This window comes from Eleginops maclovinus, chromosome 6, assembly GCF_036324505.1.
Source record: "Eleginops maclovinus isolate JMC-PN-2008 ecotype Puerto Natales chromosome 6, JC_Emac_rtc_rv5, whole genome shotgun sequence".
Lineage (NCBI taxonomy): Eukaryota > Metazoa > Chordata > Actinopteri > Perciformes > Eleginopidae > Eleginops > Eleginops maclovinus.
The window spans coordinates 17,768,304-17,780,560 of record NC_086354.1 but is presented as its reverse complement, the minus strand read 5'-3'; the positions used below and the strand labels follow the sequence as shown (position 1 = coordinate 17,780,560).

The window sequence follows — 12,257 nt, the reverse complement described above, 5'->3', positions numbered from 1 at the left end:
GATACAGATCCATTATGTAACCAGTTCATTTAAGCATCCCTGGAAATCCCTTTTTAACAACAGTAATATATTTCATAACATTGCCAAATCCTATCATGTCCGCCAAGGAACCCACAGAGAATTTAATGAAAATATGTGAAGCAGAATGAAACCGCCCTTTTCAATCTCTATTATATTTCAACACGGTTTTTAAATGAGCAGAACAAAGACTAGATAGTCTAAAATACAACACAGGAAAAGGGTTAGAGAAAATCAAAGAGACATTATAAACAAAACAAGAATCTAGCGAGAAAAGAAAGCGTAAAAGGTACAACTTAAATACATTTAAGGACAATGCTGGGTCATGCCTTAAACAAGAGGTATTCCCCAAAGCTTTGTCATTTGTAAAGATTTCAGTGTTGCTGCTATTACTATGTGAGGCCCAGAAATGTCAGCCTCTGTCACAGTGCTTAACAACCGTGCTAACACACTGGTCAATGGGCTGTGAATTATTAATTACAATAGAGCAAGGGAGATTTTGAGGATGTAGACAAAATGAGCTGGTGGGATCAAGAGCTGTGAGCTACACCTCAACAAGGTGAGCATTTATTACCAATTTAAAAAAGCTATTTCAAATTAATTAAACCTGAATTCAAACGATGCACATGAAAACTTTAAGGGCCAATAAATGACATCGGTCAGAGTCATGGATTTCAATATGTGAGGCGGCTGAGGCGGCGGCTAGCAGCTAACCGCTTTAGAGCTGGATACACTCTCTCTATAAACTCTTCAGAAAATCTTGAAGTGGATGATGTTTTGGGTAAGTTTTCACTGGATACAAAATAAAAGAGAACAGTGTTAGAAGCATCTCTTCAACCAGAATTTAAGATGACAGACTGTCATTTCTATTTCATTTTTGCAAATGCAATGAGGATATATTTTAATGTTAATGTTACTCTCTTTTAATTTGCTTCTGTGATCATCTCACTCCTCAGTTCTTGACAGAATACAAGACAAATTTCTTCTTTGAAGTCATGATTTCAATTTGGACTGGTGCCCATTTTCAAATACAGTATAAATGTAAAGTTCTTGCTTTCCATTGGTAAAATGTCAGCTCCATCACAACTTAGAAAACATTCATGCCGAAACATTAAGACACAGTGAGAAGGGGAAATGCAGTAAGACGCAAAAATGATTTGGTCCTAGAATGAAACAAGCTGAATTGCCTTATTTGGGGGCTCATTTAAATAATTATGACGAGTTCTGCTCTGATTGGCTGGTTTACAAGGAGCAATCCATGGCTGCCTCAGAGCCCACAGAAGTAAGTGAAGTTCTTGAAACTGTGAGAGATGAACCATGGAGGATATTGACATCCAACCTTACATGTTTGAGCCTTTATCGGAGGAGGGAACCGATGAATTTGAAGAACAGCCCGTCGTTTGGAGATTGAAGAGCAGCGTTACGGAGTGGTAAGTGTTAGCGTTAGTGTTTCCAGCAGCTGGTGTAAGCAAATGTTGGGGCTGGACTACTGTGTGTTACGTCACACACAGAGATTGTTGTAATTCGCCCGTTTTACCGCTGTGATATGCATATTCAAGATTTGCACGTGAAGGCGGAAACAATGGTGTTTGAGGTTCACGGTATGTCAGTTCAAGATGATTGCCATAAGCTGTAACAGCATGCACAAGTATAGTACTTTTTTTTTAAAAGGTTACCTTGACACTGCAATGTACTTGCCCAACCCTAACCCTGCCAAAGGACTGAGATTTGAACTTTATTTACCTTTTCTTGTGAAATGTTCAGAAACCCAATATAAAATTGTAAAATCTGAATATTGTCTCTTTTTTTGTATCATAAAACAAATTGTTATTGTTGTTACCATTTAGTATAGGGTCTTGATATGCAACTTAACTGCAATGTTCATTCATGATAACTCTTACGAAAGGGATAAAAAATGGTCTGAGTGTTTTTTTTTTGTTGCTGAGCTCATCCTACAAGGTGCAGCCCTGACATTTACATTTTAACAACACCACAGGGTTTAGTTGGAGTACTGAGGTTTCATACCCTGCTTTGTACATATACAGATGTGACTCCCACAGACTCGAATAACACCACACAGTAGATAAATTCCCAACCTAAGTGGAATTCTATGTCATTTTAGCACTAAATGCTTCAGAAAAAACCCAAGAACATGTATGTTGTATTAACTAGAGGTCTACGACACATTTACATGATTCACTGACAGTATATGCGTGTTCACATCAATCTATCACAAAGTGCAGTCAGTCAAATCGAAGCGTTGAGCTCCAGTATATAGGCTAAAACACTTCTTCGTGTACAGGAACATTTGCAGGCTTTAAAAGGAACTCTTTAAGATACTGTACTTCTTTAATAATTCCTGCTCTTGTCACATAATTATAATGGACGCCTCACTTTCAGAATTAACACTCACACATATCAAAAAGCACATTCACATGAAGTGCAAACTAAGGCTTGCAGAATGTCTACAACATCTGTATCTTAAAAAATGTATTGGTTGCCAGACGGATGGCCAGATTGGTAATTTGAGAGGGTACATAATTCATCAAGTCTAGAGCAAGCATATGCTGGAAGGAGACATGGAATATGGCTAAACTGTTGGGCTTTTAATGTGAAGGAACACCTCGAAACATTGAGATGATGAGCAGTATTTTCTGATATACACAGTCAGATTAATTATTTTATCCTTAACTGTCAACTCCACTGAAATATGTGTGGGTGGGTTTCAGCGCAAGCTTCAGTATAAGCAGGGTCAAAAGGTCAAAAGTAAGCCTGGGGATTTTTAAAAGGGTCCAGAGTCACGGGTGTGGTCCAGCGTCAGTCTACAGTTCATTGAGTTTCAGTGAGCGACGGCAAGTTATCTTTAAGTGCACATTTACAATTATTTCTGTGCGGTGCCCCCTTTCAGTTGAAGCAAGGCTCAAATACTAAACATGCAGCAGTGCTTCACATTCTCAGAGGAAACGTCAGTAAACAGCTTTAGGGTACAATGAATGGATGAGCACAGAAATATAATTGTAAAATAGTTTTTCTCAATTGCATTTTGTAAGTTTATATACATGTAACTGATTGTGTTAAAGGAGCCATATTCTACATGTAGGGTTTTCCTTTTCCTGCGGGCACTTTCCTAGGTCGTTGACCAATCACAACAGAGATGGTGGGCTAACCAATCAGAGCAGACTGGGCTCTGGTTTCAGACAGAGGGTGAAAAGAGTTGCTGCAGCACAGTCAGTGTGAGAAAAACAAAGCATTTTTTGAACAGTAAAGCATGTAAACATGTCACCAAATACTAATATAAACCTGAAAATGAGCAAAAAAGGGCCCCTTTAAACTGGCATATGATATTGTTTCATATCATATTTGTTTGCACTTGGAGATAAGTTCAATGTTCTCCTAATAACACTGAAAAACATATCTGGTGTTCTTTTCTTAACACAAATTCCACCTCTTCGCTCAGCGTTTCTCTCACCTCTAATTGTGTTAGGCAACCTTCCTACCAAGTGAGTCCCACTTCACAGGTAACACCTCAACAACCCATCCAACACACATTCACGCTGAGGATATAAACAGAAATGTAACCTTATAACAATTTCAGCAAGGGTTTACTTTCAGGATCAAGTACAGAAGAGCAACACTGGAGCTGTAAGGACATCAGCGTCATTCAGGTCACCTCAGCACATGGACATACAGTACTTTAATGTCGACCTGAAGAGGCACATGGCAGAAGATCAAAGAACGATGACATGATTGGAGTGGAAATGTGCTGCAAAAAGCTGCAAAGATGAACGTATAACTGTTTGAATGTAAAGTAATACAGTTGTTTTGCCTCAGGTCGACTCCTCCACAAACTGTATTTCTACCTAAGATACGAAAGCTTGTGAAATATACTAAGAATATGAGACGGTCAACATGCCTTGTTGTTCCTGTCATTCTCATCATTGATCATTTATAATAAGGTTTAATGCAACAGAGCAGAAGGCTGTCTTTCCCAGCAGCTACTCACAGACACACACGGTGTCAATCCCAGTGTTTTTGGAAGCATATGTTTTCAGCCGAGCCTTCAGGCTACAAGGCTTGTTTAGTTTATTTTATATATTCATATTTACTAACGGATGTGGAAGACAACAGATAACTGACACCCCCTTTCATCCTGTTGTGAAGATGTGTTTTGTCTTCCAGCTTTGACGGCTACTTCTGACCCCTATTGCTCTTCAGTCGATAAACCTACAGAGAATTATCACAGACTCTGAAGTTCCCCCTTTCAGATCTTCAAAGCTTAAAGGAATATTTTTGACATTTCAGGAAATTAGATTTTTTGCTTGCCGAGAGTTAGATGAGGAGATCGATACCACTCTGTCTGTTAAATATGAAGCCAGAGACGGCCGGGCACAGCCACTTCCTGGAGTCTACTCTGGTTGCCTGGCAACTGCTCAGCCACAAGGAAATTGTCCCGCTCATAACCCCCCTCTGTAAAACTAACAGTTTTCAGACTGCAGAATTTGATGAGCATTAATGATCAGATAAAACATCTTCACACAAACAGTGCTGATTCAATAGCTTTTACAATAGTTTTGAATCGGGATATTTCTGAAGCTTAAGATCAGTCTGAAGATAGTTTCATTCATATTTCAGTTCTGACTTTGGGAGAAACAAAACTCAAAAAGTCCTGCCAAGGTAGGTTATAATTGGCAATTTAAATGAGAAGAAAGTTTGTCACCAACAGCTTTTGAAAATAAAACATACCACTTACTGTGGAAGTGTATACAAAAGGCCAATTCAGTTTTGAGTATGAAGAAAAAAAGAAAGCTGCAGTTTGTAATAATAATTATAAAGTCTGCTGTACATACCAAACAGTATAAGTATTGGACTCGAATATTTCCAGGTGGCCAGAAATACTACTTTTTTTCCTCACTATATTCTGCATGTCAAAATAAACAAGGACACATTTAACACCATTTTGCAATATTTCTTACCCTCACCCAAAAGCCTAAAGGGGCTTAAAAGTTTAAAAAGACTGAAAGTTTTGGTATGATAAACAAGTCTTACTGTTCATCACAGGCAGAGCAACTCTCTCTCTATCGCTCTCATCTCTACTTTCCCTTCTACTCTCTCTCTCCGTCCTTTGAGCCTCTGGCCCCATGCGTTTTAACCTACAACCCAGCCCTCTCAGTCTTATCAAAAATGCATTACCCATGCTACACTTGATAGTGTGGAGCCTCGGAGCTCTCTCATGGCTCCAGCACATCTTGCTGTAGGCAAGTTCATCCGCCTACAAACACAGGGCAATGCGCAGTGCACAGTCGGACGGACAGAAGTTATCTTTGGCTGCACTACCAGCTTCAACAGTGTGCATCTAATCCGATAGGAAAATGAGATACATCTACATTCACTGTACACAAAGAGGTCAACAACTGTAAAAGCATGTCTCATGAAATGACACTATTTTGAATCGTATTCAGAGGGTCTGCAGTTCATCTTAAGTCTATAAAACATAATTGTTCAACACTACAAATCAATCTATAGAGTAGCCAGCTCTGTACTGTGGATGTACATCCGCCCACTGAGTGATATCAGCGGGGGGACAGGAAGGATGGAGGCCCAGAGGCAAAGACAGAGCACACTCCACACTGTCATCCCCAAGGATCTGGGTCATGTCACTAAGAAGCAGGGCATGATGGTAACGATACAGCACATTGTGCTAAAGGTTTGGAAAATGACCTACTGTCATACTGTACAATTGTCTGATTTTCAGCCCGGACACAAAATACAATCTTATCTTTTACTGAGGCCAACTAGATATTTTAAGCATATCAGTCACATAAATAATCTTTCCCCCACATTTACCATCTTTAAAAAAGAGCTGCATTACTAATCAATTAATCAATTAGTTGAAAACAATTAAATGATATGTGATAAAGCATTTAACTTTTATTTTTATAGCAAAATTGCCAACAACTTTAATGGATTGACTATTTTCTATATTGACCGACGTGTTTAGGATTGTTATTCAGAAAAAATAATAAAGCGAAAGCTTTTTTTTAATATAATTTAGAAACCATGCTCTATCAATTAATAAAGAAATTAATAAGGGAGTCAATACATTTGAAATGAATATATAGTGACATTTTTTGTTGTCTGATCTCAGATGCATCAGTAAAATATGCTGTAGCTGTGTATCATCACACAATAAACCCATAACAGCCCACTATTAACTATATTAGGACTAATAGGGCCTAATACATGTGAGCATACATACAACACATAGCTGCTGAGTTTAAAAGCATTGGAGTGAGTTTATATTTTCCAGCACGCGAGCTTCAGTCTTGCTGATGTGGAGACACATGGTGGCGTGTCATGAATGAATCAGCCCACTTTCAACATTGACCTTCAGTGTTCATTAACTGTCTGGATACAGCAGTTCAGCGAGTTGTCGCTCATTCTTACAGAAAACAACGTCAAGCTTTAAAGTCATTATAAATTAAATAACTTTGGGTTTTGAACTGTTGGTCTGACAAAATAAGCCAGATTCTGAAATCAGCACTTTAAAATGTAACTGTCATTATTAATTAAAGTCTTTTGTGCTTAGTTCAATGTTCAATTTATTTAACAAAATTCATTTCGGAAACAGTTCCCTTTATTTTAGCAGTACTTAAAGCAGCATAGTCAGAATTTAGTTCACTTTAATATGTATAAATATGAAAAGTAACATATATTTACATGAACATGTTTTTTATATGCAGCACTGTTATTGCGTAACACATTTTTCCTCATACTGTATCATGCAACCCTACTTTCTACATGTTAATCTGCTTCAGAGAAGCTACAAAAGAAACCGTACGGAAGCCTGAGCCTGCAGCAGAAAGTTGCCCATGATAACCTCTAATTTGTCCTGAGAGACGAGTCTGATAACTCAAGGCTAAAGTGTAGATTACATGATCGACAACAAACTATTGCCGTGAGAGGCGGTGTACTTCTAGATCATGTGTTTGTCCTGCCTGAAGGAGACACAACGTTTACATTGACCTGTGCTTACTGACAGGGCTCCTTGGTTTGTGTGCTTCTATGTATTTATTTATTTAGTTGGTAGGGACAGTGCTCATTGATTAACAGACAAATTGCTGTAAATAAGCCAGAGTTAGCTGCTATACTAATTTCCATCTATTGTCCCTAGCCAGATCTTAAAAGGCAACCTAAGATATAAAAATACATAAACTGATAACAAATAAATCAATAATTAAAAAGACATAAACACACCCTCAAACAGACACAGACATATTGATGTATGTTGATGCCAATACAATATATAGGACTATTTTTTTTTTTACTGAATGTGAACCACAGATAAAACGGCAAAGAGAATATCTGCAGCTGACAGAGAGAGGGAGAGTCAAGAGCAAATAAATAGTGGAAATAAAGGAAGTGAAGCCAGGAGGAGAGTGGTAAATAAGAATGGCTCTGACCTCCACCCTTCCTCACTACCATCCTCTGCTTGCAAACACACATAGGAGAGGACGACCAATGCATCCCTACTCATCTAGCTTTCTATCTATCCTTCTATCAATCCATCCTAAATATATCTATCAATATATCCATCCATCCATTCTTATCTTTCTTATCATATTTGGATTTAGTTTACCTAGCGGATGTTTGTTAATGTCACCAGCTGCAATGATAACTGCTGGCAAATGTAATCATCCGTACCAAATTAACATCCGTGAGTTCGGCCAAAATACAGAATCAAACTCCAAGCTGTTGTCTGTCTAACGTCTGTTAAAACTGTTTAACCGCCAACTCCAACAACAATGTTGATTGTTATGGTTTTGGATAATCAATTTAAAGCCTTTGAAATGAATTATTCACTCCCCTATAGACATATTCAATAAGTATATTTCACTTTAAACTCTGTAGGCCAAGAGTCATTGTCCTGATTTTAAGCAAACATGTGCACCCCTTTCAGGAAATACATTATATTTCAGGAACGACAAATGATTGCACTAAAATGCTGATCTTAAGCAAGTATACATTTGACCTTTTTAACTATCTTAGTTTGGCAAATATAAAGTGCAAGTGAGGCTGATGTGACTGGCATATGTTTTGCAGGTAATTGGGTATAATCCAGTGGACTAGTTTCACTTAAAAGTTACTTTTCATGTATGAAGCCAGTGGACATAAAGTACCCACACGTATTTTACTGACGCAACAAAGACATCAAGCTAAAAACAGAACAAAGCAGAAAAAAGGAAAGGAAAGATGAAAAGACCTGAGTGGAGCGAGGCAGGGCAAAAGAGAGTAAAAAGCCGAGCTAATCAGAACAAAACTTGAGTGTTCTCCGAGCTCAACCCTTCTCTGCTCAGCTCTGCCCATGCGGATATTAAATTGGCTCTCAGCTGTCTGTGATCTGAAGAAGGCTGGACTGTTTAAAAGTCTTGATATAACATTTCCTCTTTGCCTGGTTTCTGCTTTCTTTTATCGAAGAACAAGTAAACCCTGCTTTGTTTTAAAGCTTCCACTCTCTTGCGAGTTTGTTCTTGGAACTTGTTTATCCAGGCAAAATTGAGGAGTGAGGGATGAAATCAATCAAACTTTACAGAGTGGAGAGGTTCATGATGGCAAGCCTGACGCTAGAAAAAGTATTATCACGTTAGGGCTGGTGCTTAAAGGGGCCCTATTTTACTCATTTTCAGGTTGAAATTTGTATTCAGTGACTCTACTGTGATTTATTTACATGCTTTAATGTTCAAGAAGGTCTTTATTTTCTCAAACAGCCTGCCTCTTTTAACCCTCTGTCTGAAACCAAAGCCCAGTCTGCTCTGATTGGTTAGCTGGCCAGTGTTGTTGTGATGGGTCAACCACTCAGAGATGTCCCGCCGCTAAGAGTATCATGTACATAGCATTTGAGAACTAGCCAATACAAGCGTGAATCTGACATGTCACTATGTTACGGAAGTAAACAAAGTAGTCTAATGGAGGCGTTTCAAGCACGGGGGGAGTGTGAGGGAGAGAAACTCCCTCTGGCGGGACCTTTGGTATTCAAGCCTTTGCAGACCTTTTACATCCTGCAAAAATCTATAAAACACTATAAGAAAGGGAAACCCCAAAAAGCATAATAGGGCCCCTTTAATGTCTTTCAAGGAATTCTCCATTAAGCAAATACAACAAAGTCCCGTCGGTAGCCACACTCGAGAGACTACAGTGGAAACATCGTCAACTCTCTCTCTTATTCCTCAATGTCTCGCTCCCTCTCTCGCTCTCTGATCCAGCTGCTCATTTGGCAACGGAGCAAAGAAATAAATGATGTGCTTCAGCAGAAGGAAGGCTTCACTGGGAGAAGGATTGTGGGTAGAAAGAGCGAGATGAGGATTTGGTTAGGAGTTTTAAAGACAGTTTATTTAAATGAGGGTCTTTTTTTTTTAGCTTAAAACATCAGTGGGACATTAGGCTTAAGGCCGCTACTGTACAATGACGCTTTCAATGGCTCTTGGTTTAATCTACCCAAGTCCTCGGATGTTATGTTTTTGTAACTCTATTTAGTTAATAGCGGGGCTTTGGAAAGCAGTATGTATTCTAAATAAGCAAGAAATAAAATTATCTATGTGTGAAATAGAAATGTAGATTGAAGGGTCAAGTGAAGATGAGCCTAAAAGAGTGAGACAAAGGGGAAAAGCTCCTTTGCTTTTATAATTTAAAACATAGGGAATTTAACCGGCCTGAAGAATAATTGACTTTCCTACTATTGAGCTACTAAAACTCTGTTTACACCAGCAATTAACATTTGATATGTACCCGATAAGTGATCACAGAACGTTGATTAGGCTTTACAATTTGTTCCTTTGCCTGGAAAGGAATTGTCTTTGTCTACTTTAAGACAACTCTAATGTCTTGAATGAAGGAGCAGTTTGAGATATTGGGCATATTGGCTTTCTTAGGGAAGTAAATGAGAAGATCAATACATCTCTCATGTCAGTCCATTAAATATGAAGCTAGAGCCAGCGGCTGGTTAGCTCAGCTTGGCACAAAGATAGGACAAGGAGAAAACAGCTAGCCTGGCTTTGTTCAGAAAGCAACAAAATCAGTCTGCCGCAACCTCTAAAGCTGACTAATAAACGGGTTGTATTTTATTTGTTCGATAATGATAAAACTAAAGCATAAAAACCGTTAAATCGTTGTTTCACAGGGGTTGACACGTGGGATTATAGCTTGGCCAGAAGGAGTAACTTCCTTGTGATCACAGCTTGTCAACCATTTTCCAAAAATGTCAGTGCACTTTAAAACAGCACAGCCCACCTATGGGGATGGAGCGCATTTTGTGCCATTTATTATTTGTGATAGTGGAGAAAGGGTAGAAAACTAGGCAGAAGAGAGACGCAACAATGGCGTGTGGCCAGATTCTAAACCAGTGGCATTGTTGTTAATGATCAGCACCTTAAGCCTTCCTGAGGTACAGAAAGGGCTCAGTGGAATAGTCCTGTTTTAGGTTAAAACTGAATGGAGTTATGCTAGGAATTTATCGACGAATGCACAACAATGAAAACAGTTATCTCATTACCCTAGTAAGTAGAATACAATAGAATACTATATGGTGGTCATGAACTTTAGAGTCTATACTAAAAAAGGAACAAATGTAGACAACCAAATACACACGGGTGTCCCTCTATGAACTTTCACCTTCAATTACTCAGGGCAAAGATGGATAGTTCCCATGACAGCACATTACTAATAAGACCGGCGAGGTAAGGAGAATATATGAACCCGAGGAATACCATGGGAAACCTGCCTTTTTACTCTAACAGCACTAATCATAGTATTCACACAGCGCTGATCCCAAAACACTCCAGCCAAACAAGCTACAGACCACAGGAGGAATTTTCAGCTGAACAAACAATTTGTAAAGGCTGTCCAAGGTTTTTTGTTATAATTGTTTAAAAAAAAAATAACCCCTCAGTCACCTTCCCTGTGTTTCTCTGATCTCTAAATGAAAACAGGTTCACTCCACAAGCTGATACTTTTGGATGCTACTAAATATTTACACTGAGTAGCTGCCGGATGACTTAGCTGACAACGCTAATGTTGCTAACAGTTTTTAAGGATGCTAATATACAGTTCCACCCTAATAAGATTTAAGAGTAAATTAAGTAATATAAAATATATTAAACTGGGGATAAGCAATATTGAAGTCTTATCCAATTCCTAACAATATTGCCTTAAGCACTGCAGAAAAAGAAGGAGGCACAATGTTTATTGAAGGGCATATCTTGGTTTGGTACAGTCCCTCAAAATCACACTAGAATCATTTTAATGTTCAATTAAAATGAAAATAATCATGAAAAAGGACAAATCCCTCAAATATCCCTAATTATATTGCAATTTCAATTCCATCAACACAAATATTTAATCAGAAACCGAAAAAAATAATAAATAAAAAACAAACAAACCTGCTTCTGCTCTCTGATAATCCTCGAGTCAAGCCACAGGTTTTCTCAGCAAATGGCCAAAACATGTTTCTGTAATATCATCATGAGTTTAACTGCACTGAGATATCTGCAAAACTGAAGTTGTCTACTTAGACTGTGTGAAACTTGGAAATTGAAAAAACAAAGCCAGCTCAAGAGAAACCAGAAACTGGTCCTCGAATTGAGATTGTTAGTTAAGTGGGAAACTTTCCTCAGACTTCATGTGAATGAGATGCCCAAAATTAAAATATGGTAGTCATTAAATGAATTTAAATGATTATTCAGCAGATAAAATCTCTATTGCTGTATTTATAGACAATAAATATGAGTACACACATTGTCATCGAAGTGAATTTAAATGAAAGGGTCAAAAAAAGTTCTGTCCAAAACATAAAACATGGCCTTAATGTAACATGATATACATTTTGTACAATACAGCATCAAAAGGCAAACTCTATGAAACACCAGAGGCCAGTCTGCACTGGACAACTAAGTTACATCACAAAGAGAGGTAGCTCCAGTCCACTTACTCCTATAGCCCTGTATAGCCCTAAAGAGATGATGTGTCATAAATGAGAGCGATGTCAGATTGGATTATGGTTTAGGTACAGAGCTTCTGTGTAAACGCCTGGTTGGGTTAAGCTTCATGATGAAGAAGACCCCTCCTCCTCCTCCTCCTTTACTTCTCCCTCATTTCCCCAGTGTAACGCTGGCTGTGCACACTTTGCTCATAGTGTGCTGTGACCAGAAAATAAGACAAGAGATGCTGTAGTCCATAGACTTTGCATC

At 38.4% G+C, this 12,257-nt stretch overlaps 1 protein-coding gene across 1 annotated transcript in view; it reads right to left on the bottom strand.

The window, feature by feature from the left end:
• Positions 1 to 12,257, bottom strand: part of b4galt2 (UDP-Gal:betaGlcNAc beta 1,4- galactosyltransferase, polypeptide 2) — a 125,995-nt gene that overhangs the window by 112,914 nt on the left and 824 nt on the right. The gene's annotated exons all lie outside the window — the stretch shown is intronic.